Source organism: Acinonyx jubatus, chromosome D1 (assembly GCF_027475565.1).
Source record: "Acinonyx jubatus isolate Ajub_Pintada_27869175 chromosome D1, VMU_Ajub_asm_v1.0, whole genome shotgun sequence".
Taxonomy (NCBI): Eukaryota; Metazoa; Chordata; class Mammalia; order Carnivora; family Felidae; genus Acinonyx; species Acinonyx jubatus.
The window spans coordinates 71,340,747-71,362,192 of NC_069390.1; positions in this window are offsets into that span (position 1 = coordinate 71,340,747).

The following is a 21,446-nucleotide window of genomic DNA, read 5'->3' on the forward strand; positions in this document are numbered from 1 at the left end:
ACATTATCAAAAACCAACACCAGTCCATACATTGACATTTTGAAAACACTAATAGAGGGAATAGAAATTCAGGTCTTTTAGACAACTTTTTAAGCGTAGAACTTGGGATGAATTTTTTCACCTCTAAAGTAATCACACAATAGTTTGTGACCTGTAAATTATAACATATATGTAAACTTCTTAGCTTTGCAAAGTACAATATCAGTATACAAGAAGTTAACATTAGGAGAAGTTGGATGAATTGTATATGGGAATTCTCAGTACTAATTTTTGACTTCTAAAATCTAAAATTATTTCAATACAAAAAGCTTTATGTAAGATGAGGGGGTCGGGAGAGACATGGAACACTAAACAATAATATATAACTATATATATAATGTTAGATACATATAGTTATTGCTATATATAAATATATATTGCTATATATATATTATATATATATATATATAATTTCTTTTTCTTAATTGAATCCTTCTCATAGGCATTTAGAAACTCCCAAATGTCTCTCATCTTAAATATACAATGAAACAAACCAACCCCATTTTATTTCAAATTTTCTACCCACCTCTCTGCCTTTTCTCTTCTTCATCCACAAACCTCTGGGAGGAATTTTCCCTGTTTAATATCTCAATTTACTCACTTCTCATTTACTATTAAATCCATTCAAATCTGGCTTCTTTTCCCAATGTTCCACCAAAACAGTTCTCAATACAATCACCACTGACTTCCACATTGTTCAATCCAGTGGATATATTTTAGTACTTACTTTACACAGGTCTCCCTTAGTGAAAGCTGCTTTTCCTTTTCCATTGGTCTCTAAGGTGATAAGTTCTCCTGCCTTTCGACTCTCTGTATCTGCTACTTCCCTTGCTCTGTTTCAGGTTAATTATTAGTTGTTGGCATTACTCAACCTTCAATCTTAGGACCACAATACTTTCCATTCTATACACAAATAATTCATAATCTAGTGTGTTTAGCTCAAAGCTTCTTGGCCTGTATTTTCAAGTCTTCTGAACTTTAATTGTTCAAGTGTACCTTAAACTCGATTGTCATTTCAGAGTCTGTTAGAATTATGATTATAGAGCTTATCTCACTGAAGAATGACTTAATCTATTCAAATAACAGACCAGAGACTTTAAATTCTTCTTTGAGACTTGTTTTTACCTTTAGTCAATATAACAAATCTATCTCCAATTCCTACTGATTTAATCCCAATCTTCAAATTCAATTGCTTATCTCCATCTTTTTAATGCCAAATCCCCCAATCCAAACTGCGATTAATCTTCGCCTAGAGTTCAGCAATAAAATATTAGTCTTCTTGTATGCATTCAATTTTCTAGTAGGTTTTCCATAATGCTGTTAGTCTGTTCAAACACAAAATATGTATTTATATCATGTTACTGTTTAAAATTATTCAGTACTATTTTGAGAAAAAGAGAAAATTTATAATTTAACGCATGAAATGAAGCTTGCCTCCTCTTTAGCACCAACATATATCACATTCTACCTTGCTTTCTTTTTTTCAAATTAACTTTCTTTAACTTCCCTGGATTTGCCATGCATATTCCCTGTTTTACATCTTTGGAAATCCCTGCTATGGGAGGTTGTGATCATTGAACACCAGGATTAAGAACATGGTATCAAGGAACAAAGATGTATGTATGAATCTCTGATTTATTTATTTGCTCTGTGGATTTAAAGGGAATTTCTTACTACTTTTATTATTTTTATTTTTATTTATTTTTAATTTTTTTTAATGTTTATTTATTTTTTGAGAGAGGGAGACAGAGCGTGAGCAGGGGAGGGGCAGAGGGAGAGGGGAGACACAGAATCCAAAGCAGGCTCCAGGCTCTGAGCTCTCAGCACAGAGCCCGACGCGGGGCTCGAACCCATGAACCGTGAGATCATGACCCGAGTGAAGTCGGATGCTTAACCGACTGAGCCACCCAGGCGCCCCTATTTTTATTTTTTAAATGCTTATTTATTTTGAGAGAGAAAGAGAGGGAGCATGTGTGGGGAAGGGGCAGAGAGCAAGAGACAGAGAATCCCAAGCAGGCTCCACCCTATCAGGGCAGAGCCTGATACATGGCTCGATCTCAGGAAGGTAGGATCATGACCAGAGCCAAAATCAAGTGTTGAACACTTAACCAACTGAGCCACCCAGCTGCACCTTATCACTTTTAAACTTTAGTTTTTTTTTATCACTAAAATTAAGTTAGTAGTACTATTTACTTTATAGGTGTTCCAAGTATATTACATAAAATAAAAAAGAATAGCTAAAATCCAACATGTAAGTCACTAGCTTTGTGCCTTTTGACAAAGTCATCATTTTTACACATTGGTCTCCACATCAATGAAAGAATATTTTGAGCACTATATGTTATATAATGTATGCATAATACTGATATGACATGCTTATTGCTTAAAATATGGGAATAAGAAGAAATAGTCCGTTTCCCTTTATATTTCTATTTTTGGCAAAGAGTTATTTTGAATAATACCATTAACCAAATACTGTAAATATTCTACATCTTGAATACTAAATATTCTATATATCCTGAATATTATAAAATTAAATTTTTTTTTTTACTTCAGTTTTATCTGTGCTCCATAAACTTAAAATACATGAGAATCACCTGGGGGACTTTTAAAAATGCAACACTGATTCAGTAGGTCTGAAATGATTTCCAAAATTCTGCATTTCTAATCTCCCAAGTGCTGCTGGGATTCTCACCTTTAATTTACCTTTTAGACATATCAGCACGAATGGACAGAGAACACTCTCCTCAGCATAAACCAATCTATCAACATGAATTTGAAGTATTGTATATTTTCAAGTTATACTATGTATTCTGAAAGAAAGATGTGTATCCTTTCCATCATGGTAATTAAAAAGTAAGGTTAGCTTTTCAATACAGAAATAGAAAAAAAAACACCCTTAAACTGATTTAAATGCTGGCTGATACAAATCAAATGGACTGTCAGAGCATGCTTTATACATTATAGATGTACAATAAATACTTAAAATGGGAATTCTAGGGATGAGCGGATTGTTCCTTGCAGAAATAATTGGAGTAGGGTGAAGGAAAAAAAAATTGAATGGTGATTTGAAGGGTGGATAGACATTAGAATCCTGTCACAGGGAGGAAGAAGATTTTAGGATGGTGGATGACATTGATCAAAGTCACAGATGCAAGAATGAAAATGGTATATATGGAGAGACCAAGAGAAGTTCATTTGGACTTACAGGACTTTGCAAAGTTTGGCTCTGAGCTGTAGTGCTTGACAGGCTAGTTAGCCTTGGTGTTTTATGAGCAATTTGCCACTAATAGGATTTTAAGGACCAATATTCGTGTCAGAAAAATCACAGGAAGGTTGACATTCAGTAGTATTTGTAGAACAATACTCAGTTGCATCTTGATATTCTTTCTTGAATGCCGCAGGAAAATGAAGCAACAGCTGGCGTGTCATGTCCTGCATTTTGGAAGTGTGTCTCCTAAGTGAGTGCCACTTCTCATGGATGCCACACCAGTATCAAAGTTGAGCATTTTCATGCCAAAGATTAGTGCCTGACACTAGCAGGTACTCAAGAAAATACTTGCTGTTTGACCAAAAGGATATCTGACCAGTAGACAGAGAAGGTCCTGATTACAGAAATCCTTCATACTTAAACACAGTATTAGTGGTAACACTTTTTGTTAGAAGTAAACGTGACACTGCCTTATTTTCTCAAAGAGAGTAGAAAAGAACCATACATATTTATTCAAAATTCAGTCTTATTACTATCTGTGTTTACTAATCAGAAGACTGAGATAACTAGGCAGGTAAACAGTAATTTTTAGAGGGATAATCCCTATTTGGAGCCCCTTTATGTCTGACATAAATAAAACAGACATTTTAACAATTAACTTCTCAAATACTGAAGGTCACAAATCATCTGAGAGACAATACTGTGCAACAATTTATTTAAGGAAATACTACTATTTAGAAGGGTTCCAGATTCCATGAAGAGGATATTAATTATACATTATAAAATTTATCAATGAGTTTTTCTGGTTTGAAATACAGGGATTTATATTGCGTTATGGTTTTACACAGCTATTGTTCCAAATACCAACATGATGCTGTTCAAATTAAATTAGTATTCCAATACTACAAACTAAGTTCTTATGCTAATTTTAAACTAGCAATGCAATTATATACATCTACCTCCTGGTATTTATTATTAATAGGAAGATAATAAAGTGGGTGATTCAGCATTTGCTAGTTACTCCTGTAATCACTGGACCAGCCTCTTGAGGAGGCCAGGTTCAATAACATGTCACCAAAATGATAAAATCTTAATGAGTCATTAACTGGCTGTGCAATTGTTAGAGACAGACTAGGGGTATTTTGTTGATCATAAAAGAGGAAGTTGAGGCTAAGAGATATAATAATTTGGGTGGCATTTATTAAGGCAGTACATATATCCTAATTCTGAGGGGTTTTTTATTTTCTCAATTTCAGAGGCTTTGAAGTATAGGCATATCATTTCCTCCTTTATCATGAGATACTTCATGTAAGAGTGATTTAAGAAAAACATTTCCAAGCCTCCTGGTACCTTTGGATCTGCATATACAAATTTGTTCCAATTCAAAAGTTACCTTATATTTCCTCAATTTCAAAGTTATGTTGTTTATCTTTTTGTCTTCTGTTGCCATGGAGGTGGACAACCACAGGTGACGGTGACTTCTCTATTTTTATCACCTAATTTGGGTAAAATATATTTATGTGCATCTGGGTGGCTCAATCTGTTAGGCACCTGACTTTTGATTTTGGCTCAAGGTTCATGGGTTCGAGCCCCGTGTCAGGCTCTATGCTGACAGCATGGAGCCTACTTGTGTTTCTCTGTATCCCTCTTTCTCTGCCCCCACTCTCTTACAAACAAATAACATTAAAAAATATATTTATATATTAATCCAGATAGTTGATGCACTGTAGATTCTGTTGTAGCCGCTACAACAGCGTGAGTTACTGAAAGTTGAATTTCCAGGTGGCATGAAGGATACAGTTTGTGTCCTTGTAATTAAGGAGTAGAGCTACAGGATAACCCCTGAGATAGGACTAGTCTTTCAGGTAGTCACCCAGCCCTGTAATGAGGCTTATACATCCACTCTTACATACCAGTTGGAGGTTATAATAGATCCTGATTAGAGGAAGGTAAAAAGATTCACAATGAGTCTGGCTGCCACATTATTTGAGACATATTTGTAAGGCCTACAGAGGATTATCACAGAGAGGGTTTGAAGAGCAGTGTGATGGCAGATTTTAAATATTTTACCCTGAGAGTCTTCACTTGTAAGAAAGAGTAATAAAATTAGTACTATTAAAAAGGTACTGATGAAAATCATTATTTAGCTTGAGGGAAAACTATATAAAATAAAAAGCCTTCAAAAATGAATGGTCTTAGAAGAAAACATAGGGGATAATCTCCTTGACATAGGTCTTGGCAAAACACCAAAAGCAAGAACAAAAAAAAAAGCAAAAAGAAACAAGTGGGATTACATTAAGTTAAAAAGCTTCTGCTTCTGCACAGCAAAATAAACCATCAACAAAAAAAAGGCAACCTAACGGATGGAAGAAAATGTTCGGAAATCATATATTTGATAAGGGATAAATGGCTGACATATATACACCTATGGAATATATATATATATATGGAATACATATATGGAATATATGTATAGGGAATATATACAGGGAATATATATATACAGGGAATATATATATGAATATATATATGGAATATATATGTATGTGTATATGTATATACATGTATGTGTATATATATATACATATATATGTATGTGTATATATGTGTGTGTGTGTATATATGTGTGTATGGAACTCATACAACTCAACAGCAAAAGAAATCAATTTAATAATGGACAGAGCAACTAAACAGACATTTTTCAAAAGAATACATCCAAATGGTGAACAGGTCCATAAAAAGCTACTCCTCATCACTAATCATCAAGACAATGCCAATAAAAACCACTAGGAGATATTTTATACCTGTTAGAATGGCTATCATCAAAAAGACAAAAGATAACAAGTGTTGCAAGGATGTGGAAAAAAGGGAACTTTTATGCACTATTGGTGGGAATGCAAATTGGTACAGCCACTCTGGGAAACATCATGGAGTGTGCTCAAAAAACTAAAAATGAACTACCATATCATACAGCAATTCCACTTCTGGGTATATATCTGAAGGAAACAAAATCACTGTCTAGAAAAGGTATTTGCCCTCCTATGATCACTGCAGGATTATTTATAATAGCCAAGACATGGAAACAGCCTATGTGTCCAGAAACAGATGAATGGATTAAAAATGTGGTATGTATATACAATTGAGTATTAGCTCTCCATAAAAAAGCAGAAAATCTTGACATTTACAAAAACATGGATAGACCCTAAGGGCATTATGCTAAGTGAAATAAGTCAGACAGAGAAAGACAGATACTGTATTGTCTCACGTATACATGGAATCTGAAGAAAAACTCATAGAAACAGAGAACAGATTGGTGATTGCCAGAAGTGGCAGTGAAGGTGGGAGGAATTAGGAGAAATAGGTGAAGGAGGTCAAAAGGCACAATTCCCAAGTCATAAGAAGAATAAGTTCTGAGGATTTAATATATAATATGGTGACTATAGTTGGAAACACTATATTGTGTATCTGAGAATTCATAAAGGAGTAAATCTTAATATTCTCATCACAAGAAAAAGATTATAGCTGTGAGGTGATGAAGGTTAACTAAATTTATTATGATGTCATTTGAAAATATATACATGTCACATTATGTTGCATACCTTAAACTAATACAATGTTATACGTCAATTATATTTAGGTAAGACTGGAAAAAAATAAAGATTCAGTGTTTACAAAAATACCTATTGTAATGTGTGAGGTAGAATGCTTCCCTGCTTTTTATTTTTAAAGCATAAATGGTTACCTACCAGAGATGTAAAGAATGAGATTTTTCAATTTGTTAAATTTAATATGTTCTTCATATGATAGTTTATGATAATCAAATTATTTAATCCATGCAAATCACCTAGAATCATCTCTGCCACATAAGGGCTTAACAACTGCTGGTTATCATCTCTATCATTATCAACGTGTTTACCTTTTCAATCATGATGTATTAGTTTTTCACGTTGTACACCTCTGTCAAATTGAGTTGCGTTTTAAGCAGCAGCATGTGTTTTCTATCTTGTAAAACCATAAATAATGATGTGTCTTAAAATCAATGATATATTAAATAAAATATGGTATTAGCTTCATTCATCACAGTATGTGCAGTGTTCAACTTTACTTTCCAGATAAAACTGCCTCCTGTTCACGGATCCTGTTGTTGACTGGTATGTATTCAGAATGGCCCTGAATTATTCTGGAAGTTACAACTGATACAGAGCCAGTCACTCCACAACTTGGCCAGCTACCATGAGACGGTCACCAGGAAAGAGCTCTGCTGAACGTTAACTGTGTAAACTTGATTAGCTCTCCCTACAGTTGGCAGTATAGAATATAAGTAAAGATTGCTCAGAGGGAACAGAAAGAAAATGGGGCAGATGCATAGAGACTAACATGGATGCTGTGAAAAAGAAAGACTGTGATAATAATTTATTTCTAGAACTGGGTTCTTTACTGTTCTAAGGACCAGTAAGTCTCTAAACATTTTTTAATTTTTTAAATGTTTATTTTTGAGAGAGAGACAGAATGTGAGCAGAGGAGGGGAAGAAAGAGAGGGAAACACAGAATCTCAAACAGACTCCAAACTCCAAGCTATCAGCACAGAGCCCCTCGGACTCGAAGTCAGAAGCCATGAGATCATGACCTGAGCTGAAGTTGGACACTTAACTGACTGAGCCGCCCAGGTGCCCCAGTAAGTCTCTAACCTTTATTTCTAACATCTGCCCAGTTAGGGTGGACTGTATCAATCCCAATTCACAAAAATAGTAATACACATGGCTTAGCTTGAAAAGGCCATTTTCAAGAAGAATTCAAGATTTGGCCACATTAAGAAGACACTATCCTAAAGGTAAACCTCTTCTTAGTCTGGAGCATTTCATGTTGGGAAGAAAGTTCTCAAGTGTTTGTCCTTACCTGGCCTTTTCGTTAACTGGAGGTTTAAAACTACTATTTGAGACATTTTCATAATCACCGAGAATTTGTGATGACTGAATTGCTCATATGGAATTATTATAAAATGTTTGCCTATCGATACAGGCAGGGATCCTTAGTAGACATCTTTGTAGTAGAGACTGTTATACAAGTCCCCCTATTCTTTCTTCACTTCCTTTAGTAGTAATAGAACTTTTGATAAAAGCATATCACATGGCCATCTGTCAGATTACATTTCCTAGCCTCCTCTGCAGTTAGGAATGACCATGTGACCAAGCTTTGCCAATGGCAGATGAGAATGATGTAAGAAACTTCTGAGTCACTCTTGAATCACGAAGCTTCTCACTTGACATTTTTCATCTGGAGAAAAGTGTGGCTGGAATGAAAGCCACCCATTGAGTAGGCTAGAAAGAGGAATGTTCTAATGAATGTAGAGCAATGAGACAAAGGGACACAGGCCTTTAGATGACCTCTTGACACCGATCCCCCTTTTTTTGAATATGAAATTTATTGTCAAATTGGTTTCCATACAACACCCAGTGCTCATCCCAAAAAATACTGATCCCCTTTTAATGATGGCTTCAACCTTGGCTTCTGACAAGTTTCTATTACCTGCTCCCTGCATGTGTCTACCTGCTTCACACATGCATGCCTTTTGCTCAGGCTTCCTGCTAACCTAGTTATTTGAGTTATGGAATGTCTTCTATCTTGCTTGATCCACAGTATTCCTTATCACATACTTCTTAAGAAGCTTACTGTATTCCATAACTAATACATTCTGTAATGTATTTTAAATGAAGCTGGGATGATTATTATTCCTTCTTTTATAGATTGTCTGACTGGTTGTTGTTGATTTTTCTCAAAATAAATGTGAATCTTGCTAAGGCCCTTTGCTCACAAATAAAATGTAGGCTGAAAAGAATCTCTCAATATCATGGTGCTAACTCTGTCCTTGAAGACCAAGATGGCTTTAAAGATGCCAAATGTAATAACCCAATTTAGAGTTAAACAAATAAACATATAAATTAAAGAGATTTTAAATTCAGTACTGTCTACTTTAACCATAGATGTCTCTATAGAAGTCAGCTATTTAGTTAAGGTATGAAATCTGCTCAAACAGATCAAGAAATCCATGCAAAGAAAGGATCATCACTTAAAGAATAATTTATTTTGTAATCTTAAAGAGGTCACTATTTGTATAAGAGAATACAGGAAAAGACTTAAATATACATTGTTTGGACTATTTATACACACATACACACACACACACACACACACACACATAATTAGATATTTGGATTTGGAATCATTTTAATAAAATGACCCCATTTTGAAAATGAGCTGGATATAGTGGGGTTTCAGAATAGTGTAATATTCACAGGAAAATTTTATATAGGTTTTTTTTGATAAATAAAAATTGTCCTGTCTCTGCAACTGTCTTACTGCCCCAGTGGAAATTTCAAGAAAGCCCAAGTAACATTCCTACAGTAGAGATGTGTATCAATATAAAAAAGACACAAATGAAAATCAGAAAAGAAATCCTGAAAGTTGGGTCTACACTCTCAACATAAAATATAGATCAATTACTTTTATCCATTCATTGATAGTTTGAGCTGGAAGCAATCTCAGCTCTACTCCCTTGACTCACAAATGAGAAATTAGAGGCCAAAAGAGTTAAACAAAGTAATAAGATTAATCAAGGTCACAAAGCTAATTACAGACAGTCTCAAGATTAAAACATTGGTTTCCTGGTTTGCAGTCCTGGCCTCTTCCCACTAAGCCATATTGTCATTAAGGTTCCATTTAAAAGTAATCTGGTTAAAAATACAGCTAAGGAGAAGAAGCAAGTCTGTCCATGTTGTTCAATCAAATGCAAAATTCCTCAAAGTTCATTCACACCAAGCACATCTGGCTAGTGCACCAGTCTCTTGCTAGAGCTCGGCATGTCAAATCAAAGAAATTGCAGTCTGAACATGCCGAGGAAAGGCTGCAGTGTAACACTGTGGGTAGTGGGATTCAGGCCACATTTTGAAGTGCTGGAAAGAGGGGAGGATTTAAGCCCCAAATGGGGCTTAAAGGAAGAATAAATATGTTAGCAGAGCAATTACTCATGTCCTCAGTAAACTGCCTCCTTCAAGGATTAGCAGATAAATCTAGGCCCAGGCATTAGTGTTTTCTTGGCACATCCTCCGTCTGCACATCAATAACAATGTATTTACCCAATTATCAGATAATCCCACTTAAATTGATCAATTGATAGCGCCCCAGTTCTTTCAAAGCATTGCTTTGTTTTCTTTGGCCTCAAACACCTAAAAATATTTCTAGAGGTCAGAAAAGTACAAATTGCAAATTTATTATTCTTGGAGTCGCTGGATGACCTTTAACCTGATTTTTCAAAACCTGCATGGTGCCTTGGAAAAGTGATTTCCATTAAAGTAACTAGGAGTCCTGGGGCTAAAGACAGCTGTGAGACTTAACCCATTCATGTACTCAGCCCACACTGAAAAGAGGAATTGATAGTCACATAAGGCACTTTGCCATGTTTATATCCCTTCACTCTGAAACCGTGGACTTGTTTTCTTCCTCTCTTGTTTTATTTTTTCCCTTACCTTTTCAACCAAACAATACCATACAAATTGTTAAAAAGTGATAAATCCTGTGGAGAACATCATTTTCCCTTCACATATAGGCCATACCAAACATTAGGTGGGTTGAATTTACACAGGGATATCACGATCCTTACCCTCTCCTTTGAAATCCTTAGAACTGATGGAATAAGTGCTCAGAGCCCAATTGTGTTCACTGTTCTAAGAGGAGTTAACAGATTTTGCAAATAAAAATACAGGATATTCAGTTAAATTTGAACTTAAACATGAAATTCAACGTGCACAGGTATTTTTTAGTTTAAGTATGTCCTAAATATTTCATAAGACATACTTAAAACGAAAACTGTAGCTGTTGCTCATGAAGCCAAATGTAACTGGTCATCACGTAGTCCTGCATTTTTGTTTTTGTTTTTGTTTTGGCAATTGCATAACGAGAGACCCTAACATTTCAGCTACTAAGGATGGCAGAGTCAGCCACACAATGTAATTTAGGGCTGACTGGGTTCAGAACATGCCGCCTCCAAGGTGGTACTTTGGGATGTTCAATATTTTAGGCTGAAGGGGTTTGAGAAAATGGCAGAAGCAGGAAGATCTTCCCTGACCTTTCCCGGTCCTTCTCTGAAGCAGATCATAAGATCCTCACCTGAGAGGTGCCCTCCCCATTCCTTTGCTGGGAGGAAAGGAACATCCTTATCTCCAGGAGGAGGGAAAAGAATCTGAATTAACAGATGTCATGATTTCCCCCACTTTACTACAACTCAGCTCCTATTCTTTGCCCTATCATACTGTGCCATGACTGTCCACTCTACATCACCCCTGCCATAAAAGCACTCAGGTCTTCAGGCCTTTATTTCCTTACAAAGGCTTCCGTGTCACATAAAAGTTATAGTAAATAAATATTTATATGCTTTTCTCCTGCTAATTCCTCTTTAACAGTTTGATTTTCAGACCCAGGCAGGGACCTTAAAGAGAGTTGGGAGAAACTCTTTTCTCCCCTACAGGACACATTCTGCCATGTATCAGTCTAAGAATCAAGGGAGCAAAGGATTTCATCAAGGCTTGTGATGAAAAAAGCCATTCTCCATCAATACCGCGTTTACAATTTGCCTATTTCATTTTCAGCTAAATCTTGGTTCTCTCTGGGATCATCTCCCCCCACCCCCACCCCGCTCCCCTTACCCAGACTAGTTTCCTCCCACTGCCCCAAGAATGCACTTGGTTATTCCCCATATTATCTGCATGTATTTTGATCCCATCTGGTACACACTTTTCCCATCTGTATCTTCTCTAATCATTTAATCCCAATCACCCTTTAAATCCTATTTCCTCTGTGAAACTTCCCTTGTTAGCATATGGTTCTCCTACCCAGTTTGAAGCACTAGGGAACATTCTAGGTCCTTTATTTGGCACTAACATTTTAATGTGGTTTTTTAAATTGCTAATTCATTCTCTCTGTATCTGTCTGCCTCTATGTCTCTCTCTCTTTCTCTCTCTTTCTCTCTCTCTCTCTCTCTCTCTCTCTCTCTCACACACACACACACACACACACACACACACACACACACACACCCTACCTCTGGGCTTTTTAAAGAGTAATGTCCTGAAGGGAGGCATAGAGATTTATTTAGTTCTATTTCTATTCCAGTGATAATAAATATGCTTAGTAATATACCAAATCTGGGAAATGGTTTCAAAATTTAGTCAGTCTCTTAACTTGACATTCTCTATCTCCTTGATAATCCAAACCATATATTCCTTCATTTAATATTTATTGAGTACCTGTCATATGCCAGATATTTCCTTAGTTTTCAGATCATTAAAATATAAGTTGCATGAGAGCAGAGATTGTTTTGTTTAGCTACTTCTCCAAAAACTAGAAAATTCCTGGTACAAAGTAGATGCTCAATGAATATGAAGGTTGAATAAATAAAGTAGGACCTACTATTTATTCATTTTAAATCCAGCCTTGCTTACTTCTTAAGATTTCATCTCTCTCTTTTAAACATTTATGTCAGCATCTGCAATGGTTATGGTGACTTCAATCTTTTTAGTTCACTATTATGCAGGTTGCTACCAGAATTATAGCCCCCAAATCAATTCTAATGTCTTTACTTCTCAGCTTATGTACCTTCTAAGATACCCTGTTCCATGAAAGACAAGGTCCTGGCATTAAGAATGCCATGTTCCAACTCTTAAGAATGGCATGCTCTAACTTCAGAATTTGGACCTAACTGAAATGTCCAGATTTAGCTATTTATTCTCCAACTCACTGTCATGCTTCAACCAAATCCATCCAATTCCCCTTTGATGAGGTTGTTAACAGCTAGAGCTGTGTGGGGTAGGTGTTTGATAAAAGAAGGGGTGTGGCTCACTAAACATTCTAATCATTTTTAAATTCAACCAGCATTTTGTGTATGATGCTTTCTTTGCACATGTTATTGCTGTCTAAAAAGCTCCTTGTCTTTGCCTGAAAATCCCTATACTTCTGTTCGTTCTCCTCGCATATAAGTTTCTATGTTATTCCCATCTGTCTTCCTGATTTAAAAAGAGAAGTTCTACTCTGTGTGTTCCTATAATACTTTCCTTTGTCTATGTGTCTGCGAGGGTAAGCATGCTAAGTTATAATTTCACTAGACTCTAAGTTCCTTGAAGGTAGAGACCCTGGCTTGTCCATCTCTGTATATTAGTTCCCCTAACATATGTTAAATAGAACAAGGATTATTATGATAAGGGAATTCCATTTGTGTAGAGTCATTCTCTTTTCTTTATGTCCATCATATGAATATATTCCTTCCCTGGTTCCTTTACATTTTGCTCAGCATCAGAGTGACAGGCAGTGATCCCTTCCATAATTGTGCAAAGGCATGGAGAGGCAGTCAGCACCCTCATACAGATTCACATAAGTAAGACAGCATCCCAGGGTTGTATGAATCTGCCAGAATTGCAACTTTGGGATTAGAAATGTCAAGCCAAACCTCACTGGAATCCTAGTTATCTCACAAAGGCTCCATCTAGAATGTAAACTCCAGGGAGGAAGGAACTTTTTATCTCTCATTCACTTCTCTATTCCTAGCACCTGTTACTGTAGTAGGACTATAATAACCACCAAATTAATACTCATTAATTAGTTAAAAACCACTTGTCTAAAGCCGCATAGCTGGTAAATGTCGGAATTATAACTGAAAATTCTGAAAATTATTCTCTTATTAGCCTGCTACCTCTTAGATGGCAATCTAAACTCAAGACCCAAAATATGCTAGTGGAGACAGGTTTTTCCCACCTATGTAATTTAATTTGTATATTCAGATTTCATCTTCTGGTGTTAAATGTGTTGTCATTATTTGACATTTATCAATCTTACATTATTAGTAGGCACCACTATAGGCATTTGAAAATCATGAACATAATATTATTAATATTGTTAATATTAATCATGACATACCCATTGCCAAAAAAAACAGGAGTAACATTTTGAAAATGGTGAAACTGAGGTACACTGAGTTTAATTAATATGCTCAAGATCAAATACTAGTGGTTAGCTGGTCAGTCTAGCTTCATGTATAGATACTTAAACTCTATACTCTACAAAAGTCAATGTAATCAGCATCTCTAAAAATGGGTATCATCAAGGGGAGAGCTATTAGCTTGAGTCTAGCATACCAGCCTCTGAAGATTTACCAGTGTCTTCAGAGTTAACGTGGGAAATGACCCCTGTTATGCTGTCATTAATGATGTGAAATGGTATCTCTCACAGCCTTCTTTTGTCAGCAGTGACATTTTACAGAACCCTCTACTTGACCATAAATAGGTGTTGAATCTGTGAAAGCAGGCAAGAAAAAACTTAAACACAGGACATGAAATCACTTATTTAATATACCAGCAGTCGTGAGCCCCAGTATTAGAAATATAAAAATGCACGTTGAGATACAACGGCTAACATACTGAAAATATGTGGCTTTCAGAAAACATTCATTGCCTTTTAAAATAAGCAATATTTTTAAATTAAATTTATGTGGCATTTTTTACCACTTAGTTGTTCCAGAGACAGATATGGAAGCACAACTGTTATGGGAAAAAAAAGAATGAGAAATCAAAAAAGCTCTAAACGAGGATAATTTATTTGGCAGATTTTTAGGCTATGTTATTGAAGAAAATGAAACTTCTATATAATATTAAATACACTGAAACATACAAACATAAACTACCACAGACACAAGAACAGGATGTGTGTATATCACTGTGTTTATAAGTAATGAAAACATACAAATAGAATATTTTTTAATCTGTAGTATTCTTGAGCCAATCCATATTCCCCAAATTCTCCCTTTTGCTTAAGAATGGTTGGATAGTTTGAGGCTGATGACCTACCTATCTTTGCAGATGAAGTAAGGACAGAGTCTGAGGTAATGACCTCAGAAAGGAGAAGCCCTTCAGTTAGCTTGAAATGGTTCCTTTTTCCCTCCCATATTCTCTCTGTACTTCAGTTCTCAACCAATCATTCTCTTCCTTTCAATCCATCAGACATCTTCAGAGTGTTCTCCTTCCATAATGAGCTGCCTGTACTGGTGTTTACTCCTTTTTTTTGTTGATATTTTTTCTATTTATTTTTTGTTCTCTTTATGCACTAAACAACTTTTTAATTCATCTCTATATACAATCATGTGTATTATGGAAAGTATGATATAGTAATAAGACAAGTATTTTCCCAGAATGTTTTAACTTTTTTAGTGATGATGATTTCTGTTTTCAGGATATATTTGAGATTTATGTAATTCATTAACATTTTCTCTGGATATTATCACATTTAGAAAGCCTTCCCAACACGTGAGTAATAAAATTTATTTCATTATGTCATTATATATATATACACACACGCACATATGCATTTATGTATTTATATGCATTTATATGCATTTAAATTGTTTTACTCAAAGTACAATTTATATTGTTGATGTTATGAGAAACAGATCCAAAACTTAATTTTTTTCCTAAATGGCTGCCATTTGTTTGCCATTAATTTATATTTTTCCCACTGATTTAAAATGTTTTCTAAAAAACTAATTATCCCTAGTATGCTTGGATTTGTCCTAGATTTTCTCTTGAGTTCCATTGACCTATCAATTCATGAGTTTTATTTCATATCATTTCACTCTTTTTTGTTTCTTTAAACATTTACATTTGGCTGTAGTTGACAATTTTCAGAGTTTGGTGATTTAAGACTTTTGTCATCTCAACATACATTTTTAATAAGGATTCATGACTTGGAGGGATTTTCCAGCAGTTCTGCTGATTTGTTTATAGTTTTTTGTGTTTGTTCAGTTTATATCTAAGTGAAGACTAAGTCAGGTGTCTGTTTAGTACAAGAACACTGAAGCACAAAAATTATTTTTGTAAAAAAAGAAAAAAAAAGGTGTGTTATGACTTTAACACATTTCAATATTTTACAAAAATATGCATTATTTTTCTCCTTGCTATTCTTGCTTTTTTTATGAACTTGAGAATAAGTTTGCTTAATTAATTAAAAAATCCTGTCTCTATTTTTACCAGAAAACAAAACTCTGCATGTTCCTCTCTTCTTCTCTCTTCTAGGGAGCCATGTCTTTTTCCCAGGACTGCTGGGCAATGGTATGCCCTATGCTGAAACTGGCTTAGCCCAAGCTTCAATGACTACTCCATCCATAACTTTCACAAGTAAATCTGAGTCAAATCATTAAAAAACTGCTTAACTACTTCCGAAAATTGCTTTTCCTTATCCATACCCTGATAAACATTCAAGTTTCTTTTCAAGTGCCAGCACCGCTGGTCGATCTTCCTCTCCATGAAGTATACCATATGACCCACCACAGGAGCACTTTGGGTTTTCCTGGTTGTTTTTTTAATTTTTTTATTATTAATAAACAATGTTGTCAAGATAAAATTCACATGTTACACGATTCACCCATTTAAAGGGTATACTTCCAATAGTTTTTAATATATTCACATTTTGTGAAAATACACATTTCACAAAATTCACATTTTGTGCAACTATGACTACTGTTAATTTAAGAATATTTTTATTACCCAGGCGCCTGGGTGGCTCAGTCAGTTAAGCATCCAACTTCGGCTCAGGTCACGATCTCACAGTTTGTGGGTTTGAGCCCCAAGTCAGGCTCTGTGCTCACACCTCAGAGCCTGGAGCCTGCTTCAGATTCTGTGTCTCCCCCTCTCTCTCTGCCCTTCTCCCACTTTTCTGTCTCTCTCAAAAATAAATAAATACTAGAAAAAGAATATTTTTATTACCTCAAAAAGAAACCCCATATTGTTTAGATATTAACACATCTCCCACCCCCAAGCCTTAAGAAGCCACTAATATATTTTCTGGTTTATAGACTTGACCTTTCTAGCTATTTCATATAAAAGGAATTACATAATATGTAGGTTTTTTTTGTAACTGGCTTCTGTCACTTAACACAATGTCGTTTTTTTTAATGTTTATTTATTTATTTATTTTGAGAGAGAGAGAAAGAGCGAGTAGAAGTAGAGGAGGGACAGAGAAGAGACAGAGAGAGAGAGAGAGAGAGAGAGAGAGAGAGAGAGATTCCCAAGCAGGCTCCACATTGTCAGCACAGAGCCAGATGCCAGGCTGAACTCCAGGCTGAACTCCTGAACTGTGAGATCATGACCTGAGCCGAAATCAAGAGTTGGTCACCTAACCGATGAGCCACCCATGCACCACTAGCATGATGTTTTCAATGTTCATTCATGTTGTGGTACATACCAATATTTCATTCCTTTATGTGGCTCCAATATATTCAATTGTATGGACACGATACCACAGATTGTTTATCTCTTCATAATTGATGGGCATTTGGGTTTTCCACTTTTTGGCTCTGATGCTGCTATGAACACTCCTGTACACGTATTTATGTGGATGTATGTTTTCATTTATCTTCAGTATATAGGAGGTGCAATTGCTAAGTCATATGGTAACTCTGTTTAACAATTTGAGGAATTGCCAGACTGTTTTCCAAAGTGACTCCACTACCTTACATTCTTAACACCTGTTTGAGAGGGTTCTATTTCTCCACATCCTCACTTATTTTTATTATTATTTGACTATTTGATCATAGTTATACTAATGGTAGGAAATGGTATCTCATTACAGTTTTGATTTGCATTTCCTTGTTGAATAATGATGTCAGATAAAAGGATGGGACTTCCAGAAACTACCATACATTCCATATTTGGGACTGTGTATGTACTTGGGATTCTGTACTGATTGGGAAACCTGAAATCGAAGAATTATGAAATCTAAGATCAGAGTCTTGGAAATCGACAGTGTTTAGCTTTATCTCCCTTAATTTTGTATAAATTCACAATTCTCTGATCAAATGCATTACTTTTTAATTAAATTTATCAAATACATGGATGTGACAAAGTAGGAAAGAACTTTTAATAAAAAGCTATCCATTCCTTACCTTACCCTCTCCATCCTAAATGCCAAACCAAATTCATCTCCACCTTTTTCTAGCTTTAGTTCTTCTTATTAAATATATTTATAAGATTATATAAATTAGTTATATAAAATTATCTCTAACTGCATGTACAGAGTTAATACACACACAAACACTATCTATAGACTCCCATTTACATCTTCCCACTTCTAACAATTAATGGTTGTTTTGTAATGTTTAAATTTTGTTTCCTTTGCTTGCCCAATATATAAACTCAATAAAAAAAACATGGGTGACAGAAACTGCTTGTTTCTAAAAAACAGATTTGACTTTCTCTGTAACCCTGGCAGCAAGGGTACATACATATGAACTTAGCTCAGCTAATCATTTGCACCATCCTAGAGTTTTGATTCTATAGTTAATATTTTCAGGAATCAGAAGGTGGAGAGTTTATTTTTGAAGTCTTCATCAACCTTAGCCAGAAGTAGTATCAGTGCAGCCATGGCATCTGATCCTCAGCGGTGGTATTATGAGACCACACTCATTCTGAGAGAACATTCAAGATGTGGTTCGGCTGCTTGGGATTTTATTGTGCCATCATTTTCCCCCCATTTTTTGGGTTCTCCAGCTTCCCCAGAAATTCTGTACTACAAATTCCTTTTCTATTAAAATCAGACTGCAAATGGTTATATCAATAAATTTGCCTAATGGAAATTTATAAATAAACATAATATACATAAGTTAACATCTGATTTCCTGCTATGCTGATATTTAATTATCCTGTTTTCAGCCCTTCTCTCTTCTGCCATTCACCACACATGCAAATTCCAAGTCCAAAGTCTTCGGATCTCCCCTTCCTCCATTACCACTGTTTGAGCATATTTACGAGGTAGCTCGTTTCACCTTGACAATATCTCATATTCATCTCAGTGTCAACACATTTAGTAAATGGTCTTATTTCCTCATGGCTCTATTCTACTTTATTTCAGGTGTAAATGTACTGCTCTTTTTTATTTTTTTTTAAAAAAATTAACGTTTATTTATTTTTGAGACAGAGAAAGACAGAGCATGAATGGGGGAGGGTCAGAGAGAGAGGGAGACACAGAGTCTGAAACAGGCTCCAGGCTCTGAGTGGTCAGCACAGAGCCCGATGCGGGGCTTGAAGTCACGGACAGCGAGATCATGACCTGAGCTGAAGTCGGACACTTAACCAACTGAGCCACCCAGCCTCCCTGTACTGCTCTTTTTTAAAAAACTCCATGCGTAAGCTCATGTGGCCATCTTGAATCACAAGCTTCAATGGTCTTTCAGGACCATTGCAGGATTAGGGGGTTTTTACTGGACCAACTATATTTTTTTCCCTCGTATCTATAGATGCTTCATTATTTTATTCTCCTAAATTAATATTTCACACCAAGTGTCACTGATAACCATGTTCCACAAATTATCTGCTTATTTGTCTCATTAGCCAGGAGTTCTGTGGTGGTCAGTGTGTCTTTGCCAAGAAAGTTCTGGCATTCAGAGAACACCGCCATTTACCTGAAACATCTATAGAGGCCACTGTAACACCCCTTTCTTAACAGAAATCATAAGATTTTTTAAATTTAAATTTTTCTATTTTTCAAAACAAAGCATGTCTGGTCTCCTGCTTTAAGATTTTCCTATATAAAATACTAGCCCAAATATACTTTTTTCTTTGCCATCATGGTCTCAAGGTTAAATAATGTTAAATTAATAAACTTTCTGAATAGTGGTAAGCTTTGAGTAAGCATTGTCTGATTTGAAATTTAACAACTATTTTATGCTTTAATATGCAACTATTGCCTACTAAACTCAAATAACATTTTTTATTGCCAATGTACCACTCAATGTTAATTTAGCACAGCTCATAAAAAACTCAAAGAAGTGATGAGAATAGATATTTAACCACTGACCTTCACCGAACTGAATCAAGTCTAAGCAGTGTGTGTGTGTGTGTGTGTGTGTGTGTGTTCACGCGCGCGCGTGTGTGTGTGTGTTTTGGCTCAGGGACACCTTGCCCTGATTGAGCTAATGGTCCTTGCAAGCTAGAATTTCCTTCCATTCTTACTGCCCCTGGCACTGTCACTGTCCTGTACCCCCTTGAACAGGCTGCCTACTATCTGTTTTTTTTCTCATTGATAAAATGCATAATGAACATACTTACATTAAATCATTCAAACACAATTTCTTAAGTACCTACTATGTACCAGATACTGCTCTAGAGGCTGAAAATACATGGTAAAACAAACATTCTTCCCACGTGGAGCTTTCATTCTGCTGGTGCAAACAGACCATGGGTCAACAAATAAGTAAAATTTATTGTTTTGGGGGGTAGTAAAAAGTGCTATGGAGAATAAACAGAATTAGACAGTAAGAATAGAGATACTTGAGGCACTGAGGTTAATCATTTTAAATAGGGCAGTTAGGAAAGGCTTCACAGAAAAGGTGACATTTGAACTAAGATTGAATGTAGGTAAGGAAGTAAATGCTGAGCACATCCTGGGAGGTAAGGAAGTAAATCTTGAGTAGTCCATTCAAAAGGAACAGCAAGTTTAATATCCTGAGGCAGAAATGTGCTTGGTATGTTCAATGAATTGAACAGATCTGGGCAAAATGACAGCTGTAGGAGGTAAGATTACAGAAGCACTGGGGATGGGAACAGATTAAGAGAACCTTCTAGGCCACCTGAATAACTGACTTTTACTCAGTGAGATAAGAAACCACTGAAGGTTTCTCCACACAGAATGGACATAAGCATACTTTTATTTCAAAAATATCAATTTGGTTTGGGATTGAAAGTGAACTAGGGGCACGTTGGTGGCTCAGTTGGTTGAGCGTCTGACTTTGGCTCAGGTCAAGATCTTGCGGTTCGTGAGTTCAAACCCCACATTGGGCTCGCTGCTGTCCGCCTGTCAGAGCCTGCTTCAGATCCTCTGGCCCCTCTCTTTGCCCCTCCCCCACTTGTGCTCTCTCAGAAAAAACAAATATTTAAAAAAAGAAAGAAAATGAACTAAAGGTGAGGGCAAGAATAGGAGTGGGAGACATCTTGGGAGATCATCACACCAAAGTGTGAGATGAGGCTAACTTGTACTTGGGTGGTACTGGTGTTACTGACAAGCAGACTTGGGAACTGAATATTTTGATGATTGTATAAACAGAATTTGTGGATAAATTGAGAATGGAGCGTGAGTCCACTGTGGGCCTGAGTAGATGGAAACACGG